General features: G+C 41.7%; 1 non-coding gene across 1 annotated transcript; it reads left to right on the forward strand.

The window, feature by feature from the left end:
- The first annotated feature begins 341 nt into the window (after positions 1-341).
- On the forward strand, positions 342-413 carry TRNAA-GGC. The gene has a single exon. It is a non-coding gene; the product is annotated as a tRNA-Ala (tRNA).
- The last annotated feature ends 17,654 nt before the right edge of the window (positions 414-18,067 follow it).

Here is an 18,067-nt window from a genome sequence, read left to right on the forward strand (position 1 = left end):
GGAGAAACCTTCAGTTGTCTAGGTTACTCAGGGCTTTCTGAAAGGCACACTTGACAGTTCGTGGGTTTTGGGGGCAACCCACCTCCTTATCTAATTGTTTTGCTTGCAGCTGTGTCATAGGCTGGCGGTTTGTTTTGAGATGGATGTCTTTGAAATGGATCTCAGCAATCGAAAAGCTTAATGCCAGGCAATTACATTACAATCAAAACACTTAATGTCAGGCAGTCACACTGCTGAAGCCTTGCAGCTTGTCCTCTTACCCTCTTAAAAGGTGGCCTGACACCGTGCAGAGAAGCCAGGTGAAGGTGAAGGACCTCCTGAAGATCACCTGACAGCAGGGGGAGGGCATAGCTCAGTGGTAGAGTGTGTGCTTGGCACGCACAAGATCCTGGGTTCAATCCCCAGTACCTCCATTAAAATAAACGAATAAACCTTTAAAAAAAAAAAAAAAAAGATCACCTGACAGCAGAACCCAGATGTGCACAAGGCCACCTTCGACCATCCAGGCCAGTCAGGCAGCCAGGTTCTACCCTCCCACTGAAGACCCACAGAATCGTAACAAGAAAATGGTGGCTATTTAAGCCACTGAGTTTGGGGTTGTTTGTCAAGTAGCAATAGACAACTGATTCAAGTGCTAAGGATTTGGCCAGATCTCTCTCTCTCTCAAGTTTCTCTAAACCCTGAAAATTCTAGCAATGGACCCAGGAATTCAGAATTTCAGAAGGTTCCCCAGATGGCTCTTTTTTAATGTAATAGTTGAGGTATAACTACATGCCGCATTTATGTATTATATGAGGTTGTGACGCCGAATAATAGACGACCACAAATCCACTACCATCTTAAGAGCCAGAAATTATCAACACCATGGTACCTATCTGTACTGTCCTTCCCTGACCCATACCATTGTCTCCCCCGTGAGAGGTAACACACTGAGCTGGGACTTCATCAGTTCTGTGCATAGATACATATATACACATTTTATATATACACTATGTAGTGTGTATAAATACGTGTGCATGTATGTGTGTGCTTGTGTGTGTGTGTGTGTATACACATTCACGCACAGTGTATTTGGCATTTGTGCCTGTGCACAGATTCTAGCTCTCCCACTTAATGTCTGTGTGGCCTGAGGCAATTTACTTAACCTCTATAGGACTTGGTTCCCACTTCTATCAAATAGGGTGATTCTAATAATATCTGCCTCTTAGGGTCTCGGTGGAGGTTAATGAATTAGCATATCTGAAGTAATTAGAATAGTGCCCTACACAGAGTAAGTGCTCTGTATTCCTATTTCTATTTTGCAATTTGCTTATTTCATCCAGCGTTACGTGTGTACGATTCATACGTTCTGTCAGTCACTGCAGATCATTCACATTTTACTGATAAATATCACTCCAGCACAGACCTACACCACAAATTATTTAGCCACTCTCTAATAAGGGATATTTTCATTGTTCCCAAGTCTTTGTTTTTACAACAATGCTACTATGAAAATTATTTTGCACATCTCCTAGGGGATAAATGCAGAATTCTCTCTGGGATGTACGTCTTGGAGTAGCGTTGCTGGGCCATACGATGTTCTTGCCATTCCATGAACTAAGCTCTGTTGACTTTTCTGCCGTTCAGTCAGTTATAGTGGTGTTGTGTGAAATTAGCCAGAGTCTACCTGTGCTATGTATATATGTCATATTGATTAACAATAAATCGTGTAGAAACATACAGGCCTTCAGCAAGCTTGCCATTCACTGAAGCTATGCCAATCTATTTCTTACTTTCCCTATCAAATTTCACAGATCTCATAGTGCAAAGGAAAGTGACTTAATATTGCTGAGACTCAGTTTGCTTCATCTGCAAAATGGCCAGAATTTACCAATCTTAAAGGATTCAATTTTTAAAAAGTCCAAAACCAGAAATGCCCCCATCAGTGTAAGGTGTTAATCATCTCAGCATGTGACAGTAGCACATTAATTGTACGCATATAAAACAGAATTTTAAAATCCCAGTAACTTAAAACCACAGTCATCACCAGCATATATGGTGGCAGCAGAGGCCAATATTGAGAACTTTTAACAACAGACTCATTCACTCACCCTCATTCATGAAAGAAAAATTTATCTGAATCACATCTCTAAAAAAAATTCTTCAGTTAAATGTCAAGTTGCTAGTAATAACCAAAAGCTGATTAAATATTGAGTGCTTATAATCCAGTTTAGGGTGTTTGCTCATGTTTTGTGCTTTCTAAAAGCTGATCAATAAAAATAGACTTTGGGTTTTGATGTGTGATCGCAGCCGATGTGAAGACGTACTCTGATCACAGGTGTACAGACGTACTCCGTCATTTATTGCTCTGCATTATACCAGACACCCAGCATGAAAATAGCAGTAGGCAAAGACTAAGTCCTCCTTACAAAAGGAAATAGCAAGGATATTTTAGAACCACCTATACTCAAGGAAGAAGAAGGTTAGCAAGGAAGATGGAGCTTTAGGTCTTTCTAAGGCTTTCTTTCTGCAAGCCCAATTAGGAATGTCTACAAACAACCATGGAACATTTTCCTGCCTCCAACCACCATTTCACCTACAACAGCATGGTTTCTCTACATAATTTTCCCCCATATTTTTTCTTCTTTTCCCCATTTTCTCTGAAATGTGGAAGAAAAATCAATCAATTCCTTTGTCAACAAAATACAGCCCAAGGAATGAATTGAGCAGAGTTCTCTACCCAAAAGGCTAGAAAACCCCTTTATTTACCTCTGGAGATTATATCTTCTTCTTGGACCACGCCCCCATGTTTTGCTTTTTGTAAGACTCATGGCATTTGATTCTCCTCTCGCCTACTTTGCCTTAGCACAATGAGCCAGTTGAGCATTTCTTGGCTGAATCACTAAAGGATACGATCAAATTGCAATCAATACAATCAAGTTTCTGGAGTACAGACTCCTTAAAAAGCAGTAAAGTTGTTACTGACTTGCCATATGCCAGCAATATAACAACTAGAGCCACATTTCAAAAACTCTACTGAATTATTCTCCATTTCCTGCCTGTTGCTCATGTGACCACCAGGATCCATTTTGCTTCCCTTGATCTACCTGAACAACTTCTCCTTTACAAGCGCCATTCAAATTATCTTAAAATGAAAGTTGCCATAGTTTCAAACTCCAGTTGCCTGCTCAGGCTCTCCTGTTCAGGTTTTGTCTCTGCTCCAAGAAACATGTCTATTTGACAATGTTAGTGACAGTGATGATCAATAACAAATGGTGTTGATGTTCCAGCAACAAAGTGACAAGAATTTTCCTGGAATAATTTACCATCTCTGCTCAATCCTAGGTCTTTCTATGAAGACTCAGATAATTCTTCTCAAAAAAAATGTTATTCATTAGCCTTGCACATGTCTACCCGTTACAATTTTACAATATAATCATTATAATCAATACAATCAATAAAGTGTTCAACCATTTATTGAACTATATGCCACATCCAGTCCTCCAAGCTTGTCCATGGTGGCCCAGTTAGTTAATGGTGGAGCTGGGATTTGAACCTAGATTTCTTTGACTCTGAAGACCATGCTCTTACCCACCACATGCTTTATCCATTTACTTGCTAGTAATTAGTACATGGGATAATGTACACGAAGGACCTAGTGCAATGCATGGCCTGTAAATATTTCCACCTTCTGTTCACCTGAATCATATAATAACTATAATATGTGTGAGCCAGGTGTAAGAAGAGAAACATCAACCCCCAAATGCTGTAACAGGATTGAAAATAAGGTGGTCACTTGGGTTGGTAAAGGGAATAACTGCTCATCTGTTGATTTTTCCATCCTTAAGCCAAAAATATATTTATACCACCTTTATGCCACAGATTAATTAAGGAATACAATAAAGGAAACAGGTATTCTTAGTTGTTTGTTGGCTGTTTCTTGTTTTGAATGGGTAGATTAAGTATCTTATCTTCTAGGCCAGGTTTAGTCAGATTATTAATGATAATAATTATAACAAAATTCTTTTCATTAAGCATATATTATGAGATATTTTACATGCTGTATGCATTTAACCTTTTTAAAAAAATCCTATGAGATTAGTGGTACTACCTCTATTCTACATAGATAAAAATTAAGACTCTATAAAGGTAAATATCTTGGCCGAGATTACAGGACTGGCAGATAGTGGAGGTAGAATCTGAGCCCAGTATGCCTGCCTACAGTCTTTGCTCTTTGCGTGTTCCTCATTAGACATTTATTTACAGATATATTTGTGAGCGCCTATTGAGTGCTGCACATTTGGCCAGGCATCGGGGACACCATACTGAACAAGAACAGTAGAATCCTGGCCCTTGTGGGTTCTTCAATGAGGTAGGAATACCAGTATGACAAATACTTCTATATGATACAAGATGGGGATACAGGATGTTATGGAAACTTATAACAGGGCTATCTAACCTAGTTTAGAGAGTCGATGAAAACTGTACTGTGAAAGCAACATTTAATTTGAAGCTTGAAGGAAGAGTAGGAGACAGCTAGATAAAAGAGAATAAAGGAGTATTGAGGGCAGAAGTAATAGCACGTATGAAAGCCTGGAAGCAAGATGATGTGGCTCACTGGAGGAAACATGTGGCCCAACAAGACACGAGCACAGAACTGTTCTATTACAGGCAGTTTTAAGGAAGAGGAGGATTGCTCATCCGGGGTCCACAGATGAAGAGTGAGAGGCAGACGAGGGCCAAATTATGATGTGTATGTTAACCACCTGAAGAAGATTGGACTTTGTGTTAAGAACAGGGGAAACACCTAAAGAGTTTAGGGGAAGATGAGATTTATGCTTGGAGGAGGGCAAGAGTGGATGCAAGAAGCCATGGTCTGCCTTAGATATTTTACAAAGTCTCAAGTAGAAGAGAAGACACGTTTCTTCTCAATGGACTTAAATTCTAAAGAGGGGATATGACAATAGGTAACACTGAGAACCGTGTGCCATTCGTTCATCTGCACATATTTACTGAGCACCTTCTTTGCACCTGGCACTGTTCTAGGTGCTGAAAAGGCAGCAGTGAACAAAAATGCACAAAAATGCCTGTAGTCATGGAGCTTACTTTGAGATTTGACTGCCAGACACTAAGTACTTTAGAGATATTAACTAGTTAATCCTCCCCCCAGCCTTTTGAGGTGAGCTATCAGGTTATTTCACTTCACCAAGAAACCGAGGCACAGGGTGATCAAGGAGTCCCCAAGATTTGCCTGCAGATCTGTCTGGCTCGAGAGCCGATCCCTCCCCAGGGGATAAACATTGGGGAAAGGCAGGAGAACTCAGGGGACGAAAGCCTAGAAGCACAGCACGTAGAGTGACCACGGCGGTGGGAGTAATCCTATAAAGGCTGAATCCACAAGCCTTAATTTCAATTTTGTAAATGGTGCTTTCAAAGCTTTCTATGGACTTTTATTTTGTTTTGCAGTAAAATGCTATTGCCCTTGAATTACAGTATTTCTACTGGGTAAATTCCATTCTCTGCTTGGCACAGAAATTAGCTATGCTCTCTGGAGTCAGCACACTCAGTAGCCTGGCTCCATAGGGCATGACTGCGATGGATCAGTTTGGGGTGTCTGACAGGGAGGCAATGCCTGTAGCTGCTCTATTGATTTTCCTTTCATCCTGTTCTCCCTTCTCCTCACTGAGTCTCTAACAAAGAAAACTTGGCTTTACTTTAATTAGAAACCAGATTTCCTGTTTGCTCTCCTTGTAAAGTCATTCCTTCTTGGCTCCTTAGTTCTCAATATTTCTCAGGACCTAGGATCAAGGGCCCATCTTAGCATTAGTCTCTGGAAGAATGTGCTTCAGGACCCTTCCCTCAAACTCCTGGGAAGATACTGGTCAAGAACGTTGGGTTAGATGCTCGTTTAGTCCGATAATGGGCACGACCTGGCCAGGGAGGCTGTTCTTCCTCCCTCCTTCCTGTCCCCTTTGCTCACCAGCCTTTTGCCCCTCTGAGGTCCATTATGTGGTCTCCCTGTCACCGTTCAAGCCGTTTAGCCACGTCATGGGATTCCAGTGGGAGGTTTTCAGTAAGAACGTGAGTTAAAAAAACACTTCCTGGTTTGTATTTGAGGAAATGGGAGGGGGAAATAAAAGGACAGGCCATCTGCTCAGAGTCAAACCAGGCAAGGGTAAATTAGCTTATGATTTATTCCTGAACTGTGGGATAAGCTCAAGGACGCTGCATTCCCTCCCATGGAAGGATATCTGCACATGGGATTCCCTGTGTCAGCAACAGTGCTGCCCCTAAGTTTATTTCTACACTTCTCTTTACCAGTTATCTCCTATCCACCCATCAGTCCTCAGCCCAGATTTCCCAGCGCTGAGGCTACATAGCACTCCCCTGACACGTGCTCTCACAGGATCAGGCTTTTCCCCTCCATAACATTTGGCTCACTTCTGTTTATACACTTGTTTGTGAGCTTCTTTTATTAAATCAGTGTCCCCCCCACTAGCCCATGACAGCAAGAACGTTTTGCTCATTATTGATTTCCTGGCATGGTGTGTGACACGTAAGAGGCACTCAAAAATAATTGAATAAATGAATGAAACCAGATCACCAAGATGAGAGTTTAATTTAAAAAAAAATAAATAAATAAAGGCCTTACTTGGTAATAGGAAATGGGCTGAAATCTGTGATGAGGGACAGATGGAGGTCTGCAGTGATGCTCTGAGGACAGAGAGGTTAAGGGTTGACCGTGAACATGACCGAACTTCGGCACATTTCATGGTGTCCCTTGTGTACGTTCTATGGTATCCACTAATTTAATAGGGGTCAGGTTCTCTGCTGTTCTGCATAAACCTGCAGGGGTAAAATTTATTCTACCAACCTCTGGGAAAAACCAATTTGATTAGTTAATTCATGGTTCAATAGGTATTTAGCATTGATTAGGTGTTCAACAGCAATCTAAATTCTCCAAGGGATTATAGAGGAGCTATTAATATAAACATGGCCTTGCTCTCAAAGAGCATTTCAGCCCATGGGCTCTAAATCCCAAGTCTGGTTTTTGTAACTGGTTGGGTGCCATATCAATTTGTTGGGGATATAAACATGAGACTTTTGTTGAACTCTCCCGTCTAACTGAGTAATGGATCCCTTAATAGCATCATGGCTTAATTCCTTAACTTCCCAGATCCTGTCCCTATCAGGACAGTTTAGCACTTAAGCTTTAGTTCTTTTTATTTATTTATGTCTTTTATGTCAAATTCAACCCAAACATCATCTCTTTCCCTCACAAACCTCAGTGCTGGCTAGAGCTGTCTTTGGCGCCAGTGGTTTCGCCAAACATTTTCCTTAACAGGATGAGGTGGCTGCCCACGTGTGGGTTGGCAGCTCCAGCTCATGGTTTCTAGGCTGCAGCATGATATGCGAGAGCGGCAGTGGGCCCCACATCTTGCTCCTGTGCAGATCCCCCAAGCATTAGAGATCCCCTGTGACACTTGGCCCCCTTATCAATCTGATCTCCAGCTTTATGCCACAGCCCTCTGATGTGTGTTCACCTTTGCCTCAACTTCAACCCCAAAGCTTATCGACAAGTTTAGGTTCCTCAGTCTCATCCAGCTGCCACAGTTAACTCTTGTGGGCAGGTGCAGGAGGCAGCACCGTACTTTCTGGGAACTGGATATTGAAGGGGGCATCTTGGCATCCTTCTCAGAAAGACCATCCCACATACTCTTTGTCCCAATTCTGTTTTCCTTATTCAGGTGGTACAGGGTAGGTCAGAGAGTCAGCAGGCTAAACAGAAACCAGCTGAAGAATACAATACCAATAAGTTCCTTGCATGCCAAAACCACAAACCTTAACAATTCTTGGACAGTCTTCTTCGTTTACCTCTACTTCAGGGAGGAAAGCACTTACCGTGGGTGGGAAGGACAGAGCTTCTTTCCATGCACTGTGCGTCCCAAGTGACCCTTCTTCACTCTCAATCCTTGGGGGCTGTTATATTGGCAAAGGGGGAAACAGAGGTTGTAGGAGTTCTGGGATCTGACCTGGTGCCTAGGAAAGGACCTGGCAGATCTTTGAATTTAGAATGTTGGGCACTAAGAGCCCTTTTCTTTATCTTTGGGCTTTAGCCCCACTTCAGAACTATAGAAAAGCTCACTCGATGTCTGTTCACATATAAGTAAAGGAAGAACAGACAAGGCATGTGGCGCTGAGTGGACCAGGTCATTCAGTGCTGACGTGTATTTCCATGTTTCTCTATTCCTATTTCCATCCTTCCTTCATTCCCACCTAAACCAAAGATAAAGCAGTCCCCACCTTCCAAGGCGAATCCCTCCTGCTAACCTGACTCCTTCAGTTGGGAAATGAATTTCCTTTCTCAGGATCCTTTACCCCACCCTACACATACGCCTAAGTGTTCTCTATGTCGTAAACCTTGATCCAAAACTTCCTGCTAAATTAGTTAAGTGACCTTCATATATCTCTCCTTCCTTTCATCCCAAATTCTCAAGTTCATCACTAACGCCCTTCATTTCCAATTCTACTCAACACTCAATCCTTCTTAATTTCACCTCGGATTCTGCCACTTCCTGAAACGCTTCCCTTGAAGCTCCAATGGCCTACCTACAAATTTATTTTTTTCCCTCAGTCTGGAAGAAAAGGCTGAGAAAAACCGATATTAATACAAAGGCTGGATAGGTCAAAGATGGGAATGAGATTGAGGCCATATTAACAAAAGTTGTATAGTTAAGTGGAGAGGAGAATGGGAGCAAGTACTTACTTTGAGCAATTCCTATAGACAAGACAACATGCTAGTTATCCTGGGCGTCCAGGATGTGTCAGACATGGATTGTTAACTCCCTCAAGGGTCTGTAAACTAGAAGAACAGAAAAGGTCTGCACAGACTGACTCTATTTCAAAGCCGAAATCTATATACGCCATAAATAATACGCTCATTAAAGGTTTTTGGAAGACTGCATAGGAGACATTCCATTGTATTTTAAATTTTAATTTATTTTTCTGACTCCTTTTGAGGGAAGGGTAGGTCTTATCTGTCTATATCTCTACAAGAACAGCCATGTGCTAGGCATGCAACAAATGTCTATTGCAGGAACAAACTGAATGAATGGATGAATGAAACTAAAGATTCTGGCAGGTTTACTTTTCAAAGTAATAGTACCATAGAATCCTTCTTCATTTGAATGTTTCATATGAAATAAATGAGTATTTCCTTGAAACAAAGGTCCATGCTACGTCTCATTTTATATTCTTCACAGAACCTGGTTGGCACAGTTAATGTGCAATAAATATTTTCTGAATAAAATGAATTAATCAATAAAGATGCTTTAACATTGTATAGCAAATAAACAACTCCAATGCATTTGTCATAGAACTCATAGAACTCTATGCAAAAAGGATGTATTTTCATGCATGTAATTTTATTTTAATAAACTTAAAAAACTGTAAGAAGTTTAAACAATGAGAAAGTTCCTATGCCACCAAGCTAGAATTCTAGAGATAGGGTGACTGCAAGGTCAGTTGATTTCATAGCAAGAACGTTAAGGATTCAAGATTTTTTTTCTCTCTATTCCACCATTTTTTTTTTTTTTTTTTGTGGTTTATTTTGTCCTCAGGGTAGTTCTCACGGTTACAAGACCCTACAGTAGTTCCACATGTGACATCATCCAGATATAAAAACATACAGAGGAAGACGCCGTCTCCTCTCCGTATCTTTTTTAAAAACAAGTTAACTTTTCTTAGCAGGTCCTAGCAGACTCTTCCTCATGTTCCAGTGGCCAGATTTGTCATTTGTCTATATCCAAACCAAAGACTCCTAAGAGGGCAAAACCACACGGACTGACTTAGAACATCAGTGTGAAGCCCCAAACTGGCCCAGCACCAGGCTTCCCTAGACACAAGGCTCTCTAAAGGAAGTTGTATATACTAACAAAATAAAGCCCGTTAGAAAGTAAGAGTGGGAGGACGGGGAAAGAACATTAAATTGGCACCTACTAGTGATGCTCCACGGAAGGGACTTCGTAAGCACTGAAAAATTTTATTTTCATTTATGATGAAACTGGAATCTCAGGTACCAAGACAAAAATCTCAAGAGAACTTAAACCCAAGAAAAGTGAGTTTCTGTATATTCTTCCTGCTTCCCTTCTTCACATTTCTCACTCCTCCTCCAGACGGTCGGCCCTTTAGATAACTCCAGTTACCCAGGACTCCCAAGGGTACCTCGTTCAGACATCCACTCCTAAAGCCAGGCTTCACCTCCACCCTACAGCTACGGCTTCTCCTTCTGTCAAAAGTTACCTAGACCTCCACTTATTTTTTAGGGTTCTATCCTCTGCCATCTAATAACTTATTTTTTTCTCACTTCCTTTTAGATTGTTTTCAGGAATCCTAGACATACTATCTGGCCAAAGACATGTGCACTTTGCAAGTTCCTAAGGATTAAAAAATGGCCTCAATTCAGAAGTAAATCTCCTCTTGGAAAATGATGTGTGTGACCCTCAGGCAGGCTAAAGGAGGAAAAACTGGGGGAAGGGAAAGTTTCCTAGAGGCCGTCTAGCATGTATACATCACCTTTTCCATCATTGTTTTCCTCTTCCCTATGCTCTGTAGAATCTGTCCTTCTTGTATCAAGAGTCATTGAGGTATTTATGACCATTACAACAGCCAGAAGGCTGAGGAAAGAGGGATAAAGAAAGGAGGGGTGTGGAAAGGAAAAGTTTCATTGCCTCAAACGCTAGCTAAAGCTGTTGGATGGCTCAGCTCCCCCTACAGGATGCCATGTGACATAGCAGTACTCACTTGGGAAGTACCATTTTGTTAACCTCCTAGGCCTTCTGTTTCACCACATCATACACTGTCTAAGAAAACACAGTCGTGGACACCAACTTCAGCCTTTTGACACCACAAACGTTTTCCTGGCCTTCCTTAACGTTTGCAAATAGACAAATTTCTTGCAGTAAAATGCTTTTTCAAAATTAAAGAATGAATTCTCAACATTCTCAAGTGGAAAGTTGAACTGAAAAACTTCCAATGTCCCCATCCAGCTGTAAGATACCATTGTGCTTCCTGCCAGATGACAAGCCATTCACGAAGTAGTCTCTGACCTCATCTCACATGTGATCTATAAAAACGTTAGCACCTTTGATGAAAGTTTTCACCACTAGATGAAACAACCACTGCTGAATCTGGGACATCGGGTAGAAGGCATGTATGTCACTTTGGAAACCTTCAGAAGGCCCAGGACTAGTGATTCCCAACTATTTATTCTACAAGGGGTGTGTGTGTGTGTGTGTGTGTGTGTGTGTGTGTGTGTGTGTGCGCGCGCGCGCGCGTGCATGCACACGCATGTGTTCATGTGATCTCACGCATGCATGCATAGGTATATTAGAAAGAGTGAGAGGAGAGAAAGCTCTTCATTTTGTTGTATTATATTGCATTTAGAGAAAACACAAGCAACACAGAGCTGAATTTGATGTTCCAGAACCTTCTTTCATTACAGTCAAGCTGTTAGTAATTGGGCAGCTGACGGGATTGCACTATAGCGCCATCTAGCTCTCACTACCAGAGCCTGACGTCCTATTCCCAGCCTGGTGGAGGGGTTTAGGGTTAGTCACTGCCCAGTGAAACTCAGCTGATTGCCATTATGTGATGATGAAAGCAGGAAAAATCCCAAAGCAGGTACATGTTTAAAATAACTTACAGGAAAAATCCCAAAGCAGGTACATGTTTAAAATAACTTACATTTAAATTTTGTTGTCTACATTTCAAATCAGTTTTCCACTAAAAATATCAAGGCTTAGCTCTTCCTTCTTGAACATAGGTTAAATGTGGCCCTGAGTTAGCTTTGTTAATCAAACTTCCCCAGGGTTTGCATTGATTACCCTCTGTCTTCTTTGGAAAGGTGTCAGTAGGCAGTGTTCAAACAAAGATCTAAAGTTAACAGATCACTGGTTCTTTAAATTCCCAGAGCATTTAACAAAAATCTCTAATGAGGACAATTGGTAAAATTTTATTTTAATCCACTTACATTGAACACTGAAGTTGTTCACAGAGCACGTGTGAGGAGGAATGTTGGGGGGGCGGATCATATAAAGAAAATAATAAACGGATGTCATGCCTGCAGAAGATCAAAGATCATTGCTGTGGGCAGAAGAAAGTCTAAGATCAAAATTTTATGATGCTTCCACATAATAAATTCTTCACTGAAGGAACCAATTGTGGAGACTCATTCCTGCTTTCCATCACTGGAAACGTGGCTACTCGGGGGAACGCTAAATGTCAAAGGGACAAGAACACCAGAGTTGGATTTCTTCCCTCCAATAAACAGTATCATGGTGGAAAGATCACAACCTTTGGCTTTACAGAGTTGGAGTCAAATATTCAAACAGGCTCTTTCTAGAGGTTTGGGGAAATTAAACCTCCTTGAGCTTTTCAGTGTTATTGCAAAAAGTAGTGGAGGTAATGTCCGTAGAATATCTAAAACTATTTTTCAGAAAAACAGTCTTTATGATTCTATATAAATGCTATTAAAACATTAAAGAGGAATATAACTGTGTCCTGGCATTTTTGTGGGCATCATTAGACAGTACATATTTGGATCCCTGGTAACCTGGTGATGATTTGAGTCAGTGATTTAAGAGGGGCAAAAGGTTCCCTATTGCATTACCTTTCTTCTGCGTCATCCTGCTTCCAAAAATAGGGACAGTGCATCCTTTAGCAGAAATAGATGTCTGAAATAGCTGTTAAGCTATTTGAATGTCAAAGTCGTAAGTATGAGGTAAATTAACCTGAAATAGAGCTGTAGCAGAGAAGAATCAAGATGTGCGGCTGTGTTCGGCCATGGAGACAGTTCTCATGTACAAGATTCCTTCTGGCTTCAGGAAGACAATTTAGTAAGGAAATAAGCAACCAACTGACTGAATCAAGAAATCCAAGTTTCACACACAACCTTTCCACTCACTAGCTGTGTGGATAGAAAAAAAATCCCTACTCACAGAGGCTTAATTACCTTATTTGTAGAATAGAAATTATATTTTTAACTACCTCTCAAGGATTGTGGTAAAAACAAGAGATAATATGTCTGAAAGTCTTTTGCAAATTATCAAGTTACAGGCAAATGTTCCCTTTCTCAGTGATCCATCTACCCCGACATAGCGATGGTTGAAGCCAAAATTCAGCAGCTTCTCCGAGTCCCGTCTCTCTCCCCATCACCCACTACCTCCATCCACCAGCAAGTCCATTCACCTTGCTCCCTAAACACATCCTGCATCTTCTTTCCATCTCTACTGGTACCACCCCTTTGCGAGGCACCAATTTTCTCTTATCACAGTTATTACGAGCCTTCTTTCTGGACTCCCCGTTTACCCACAGACCTCACTAAAAAACGTTCTCCAAACAAGAGTCAGAGTGACCTTTCCAAACATAAGTCAAGAGACAACCAAACATTACAAACCTCTTCATGGAAGTATTAGATGACCTTATGAAATATTCTTGACAAATTAAACCTAAACATGATCAGCCCTGCCCACTTCTCCATTCATGTCCAGTTCCTCACTACCCCTCACCTACTTTGGCTTAACCCAAGGTCACTGAGATTTTCTTTTAGATTTTCACCTAAAAGTTTTACAGTTTTAGCCCTTACATTTAGGCCTATGATGATCCATATCAAGTTTATATTTATATCTAGTATGAGGTTAAGAGTTGAGGAATTTTTTTGGCATTTGGACATCAATTGTTTTCATATCATTTGTTATAAGGATTATCCTTTCCCTACTGAATTGCTTTGTCTCCTTTATCAAAAATAAATTGACCACACATATGTGGATTCTATTCTCATTGATCTATGTCTCATAAATATATCATATATATAATATATATGATATATATATGCTGAAACCATGCTGTCTTAATTACTGCTACTTTATAGTAAGTCTTGAAATCTGGCAGTGTTAAGCCCTTCTACTGATAAAGCTGGCTTTGACTATTATAGGCTCTTTGTATCTCCATGTAAATCCAATTATCAATTTCTACCAAAAAAAAATCTTACTGTCACCTAATCCCTTTCTGTCTCATTGACTCATTTTAATTCCATATAACACCAAACAATTTTTAATTGTTTATCATTCTATCTCTTCCCAGTAGAATAAAAGCTTTGTGAGGAGAGGGAATAAGCCATTGTTTCTTTTTTTCCTCCATTGTATCTCCAGCTCTTTAAATAATGCCTTTCTCATAATAGGTTTTCAATAAATATGTGCTAAGAGAATTCATTAGCCTAAGGAGTGATTGTTCTTATGAAAATTCCTATTGTTTATGAGATCTCTCCATGGCTATTGAAGAATTCAGGAGTAGGAGTAGAGTATCCTTGCATAGTGTCTTCTTGAATTAGAAAATTTTTCAAGGCTACCCTTGCTCCTCTGTACCTAGAAAGATTGAGAACAGCCAAAATGTAATAGAAGGAGCCCTGGCCTAAACTTCAGAAGGTCAAAACGTTTAATTCTGCTCTGCCACTAACTAGGAGCATGATCTTGGGAAAGTCATTTACCCTTTTCTGACCTCTTTTTTTAAATCTGTAATTTGGGGATAATAACTGTATCTACCCCATATGTGCACTGTGAGAATTCAATGAGATAACCATGTAAAGTGTTTGGTGCAATGTCTGTCATATAATAAGTGATCAATAAATATTATTATCATTATTTAGATGATTAAAACTTTTAGAAGCATCTTTGGGGCTGTTTCAGATGGATTGAAAGCTAAAGAAGAAAGAAAGAAAGAGAAAGAGAGAAAGAGAAAGAGAGAAGAGAGAGAGAAAGAGAGAAAGAAAGAAAGAAGAAAGAAGAAAAGAGAGAGAAAGAAGAAAGAAAGAGAGAAAGAAGAAAGAAAGAAAGAAAAAAAAAGAAGAAGAAAAAGAAGAAGAGAGAAGGAAGAAGAAAGAAAAAAAAAGAAGAAAAAAAAGAAAAAAGAAAGAACGTCCTCCTCCACTGACAGCCAGACCACCCCCCGAACTCCCGCAAGCCCGCTCCCGTCGCCGGCCGCCCCCCCCCAAAGAAAGAAAAAAGAGAGAGAAAGGAAGGAAGGAAGGAAGAAAACAAAAATAATTAACAGAAGATTTTCTAGAGGTAGGAATTAGGTTAGGGAATTATTAGTAACTCCAGGCCTGGCTGTCCTGTGTGTAATTTTGTACCCCTCCCTGCTCTGAAATAAAACTATTTAGCTGTTAGAAAAAATCATTCCTCACCAGCAAGCTTCCTTTCCAAAAAGTAGGATTCAGAGCTTCACCAAAAAATGTTTTCATTCCCAAATGTCTTCTGCATTTTACCCAAACTGCACTTCACGCCATGACCCCAAGACCTGGCTCCCTAACTGTCAAAGAGATATACCAAAGGAACAGTTCATTGAGACATGTAAGTCTTAGTTCTTTAAAATCAGCCCATGTAAAGTTGGTGGTCTTCCTTGTTAATGTGGTATTTTGCTAGAAACTAGAGAAGATTGGGCGAGGGGAAAAGGAAGGCTGGGAGATGCTGAGTGAGGGTACAGCCTTCTTTATGTGTGAGTGTGTGTGTTCAGGTGTGTGTGTGTGTGTGTGTGAGAGAGAGAGAGAGAGAGATGGGGGAGGGAATAACAAGGGAAAGCATTTGCACTGGCAGTGGCTGTAACTGGAGAGGACACCTGGACCGTCTCTTTCTTAAGGGCTACAGAAGGGACCCAGATCTTCCTGTGTCTGCTCAGGGTAGGGTTGGAACCCAAAGCAGCAGCCTGGAGGGAAACAGCAGCGCTCCACTGCAGTCAGAACAGGGTAGCTGTGCCCATTTGTCCATTCTTTGGACATTCTTTGGCTGAAGCATTGGCCTCAGTTAGATGTATACACAGCTGGCCAACTGAAAGGCATTCTAGTGACGTGGGAACAGAGACTCTCTCTCCCAGGTTGAAGGGCCTATTCTGACCCTCACTATTTGAAAGACCCAAATAGGAGATGGGACCCTCCCCTCTTCCGAGGGCTGGAGGGATGGGAGAATGGGCACAAGCGCTCTTATAGCAAAGCTTCAGAACAGTTCAAAAGAACCACGATTCTCTCCACAAAGCACTGATAAACAGCACGGGAGAGGCGATGGGATAAACCTGAACCCAGAGAAGAACAGACAACGTGTGAGAAGAGGCGGGTTCCGGTCACCGGCTCAGGCTTCCAGGAAGAACATCGAGCACCACAGGGCAGGGGCGTGGTGCCAGGTGCATTCCCTGCCTGAGAACACAGAGGGCGCAGGACACAGCTAACAAGAGAGTCTCAGTTTCCTCCACAGTGGATCACACACTAAAATCCAGACAGACTAGAAAAACATTTTTGTTTTCTGGGAGGGGACGTTTATCTCTAAGCTGCGCCTGTTTCCTGGCCTCCCACTTGCTAAACACTTGTCCAACACATTCTCCCACTTGCTTTCTCAACAGAACAGGGTGCTGGGCACCCAGGAAGGAGAAGGCATGAGGAACTAAGGAAATTTTGTCACCATAGTGCACCTTCAGGATGACTAGAAAGTATGATGTCCTTGAAGGAGAGTACACCGTGCTCTGGAAATATTACTTTTTGAAATGGAAGATAATGAGACCTAGAAGGGCATCCTCAGATACAACATTCTGAGCTTGCAAAGCAGTTTTAAAGCATCAGAGTTCCAAGTATATAGACTGCTTCACCTGACTCCACTCTAGTTCCTGCAAGATAGATGATAGCAATTGTCTCCAATGTACCTGGAGGAATATGCAAGGAAAACAAGACAAAGGGAGGAAGCTTAGACTCCTCGAGGCCCTTGTCTGCCCGGACTGGGAGTCCCACCAACCATCCTGCAGATGCTGACCGTATCTCTGTTTAAATACACCTGGTGATGGGTGTCCGCCACTTCCTCAGGAAGCCCATTGGAATATTGGCAGCATTCCTGACAGAATAATTTCTCATACTGTGCCAGCATCTGTCCCCTGCAACTGTCACAGATGTGGCAACTGTCCCCCCTGTCCTGCCTTTGGAGCAATAAAAAAATGACTCTCTTCTTACTCTGCTAGACAATGGCCCTTCAAATATTTGGACATGGCGATTAACTTGCCCGAATGGGTCCCCATCCAGTCTGTATATCCTCTCCTTCAGTCAAGTTACATGTGACTGGCCTTTTAACCCTCAGCATCTTAACTGTCTCACTTTTCCCAAGTCAGCTCAGCCCCTGGGCATCACCCTGAGGCAGGAAGGGACCATCGCCCTCCTTCTTGCATCTGACAGTCAAGAGGTCTCCGCTCCCTTCTGAGAGCTGGGAGGAAGGACTCCCCTCTGCCAAGCAATGTGATTTCTGAGCCTGGTACAGGACAGTCTGTATTGACAGAGAAAGCAGAGGAGGAAACAGTTTGACCTTTTCTGTGGTATTGTGCAGAGAGAATCTGGGCAGAAACTGCCTTAGGATATTGTGGACAGACACTGGCATAAAGTTTAATATGCACCTTTCAGATTTAGAAGCACATTTTCCCTGTCCCTCTTACTTCTGACCATGGGGGCAGGGGAGTACTCCACCCACCACCCTCTGCACACACACATGCGTGCACACACACACACGCACACACACACACAGACGCACACAGACACACACACACACACGCTACTTTGAAGAGTCAATATGCTTGCTGTGCATCTGAGGCCCCCCAAGAGCTGGCCCAGGAAACACTCTGAAAAAGAGCCTGTTTCTCCAGAAGACACCTGACTCTCAAAGGTAACAGTTGACCTGATTGCTTCTCATGTTTCTCAACAAAAGTAAGCGGGGTTTCCCCAAGAGAGTACAGGTTTCTTCCTTGACTCAATTTTCTGCATCCAGCTAAGAAAAACATAGTTAATTTAGCTAAAAGTCTAAGTAAAGTTAAATGATCCTCCTGAGGGTGGCCTTCTGCAAGAAGTTCTCAAAAACCATCAAAGAGCCAATTCTATACCATCGGAAACATGCTGACGGCTCCCCCGACGTTTATTATCATCACATGTTATCTGTGTCTCCAGCACCCACTGTGGCCATCTCTGCTCGTTCTCTGCGGGTAGGTTTAGCGAGGATCTAGATAAGAGTCT

This window comes from Camelus ferus, chromosome 21 (genome assembly GCF_009834535.1).
Source record: "Camelus ferus isolate YT-003-E chromosome 21, BCGSAC_Cfer_1.0, whole genome shotgun sequence".
NCBI classification, from domain to species: Eukaryota; Metazoa; Chordata; class Mammalia; order Artiodactyla; family Camelidae; genus Camelus; species Camelus ferus.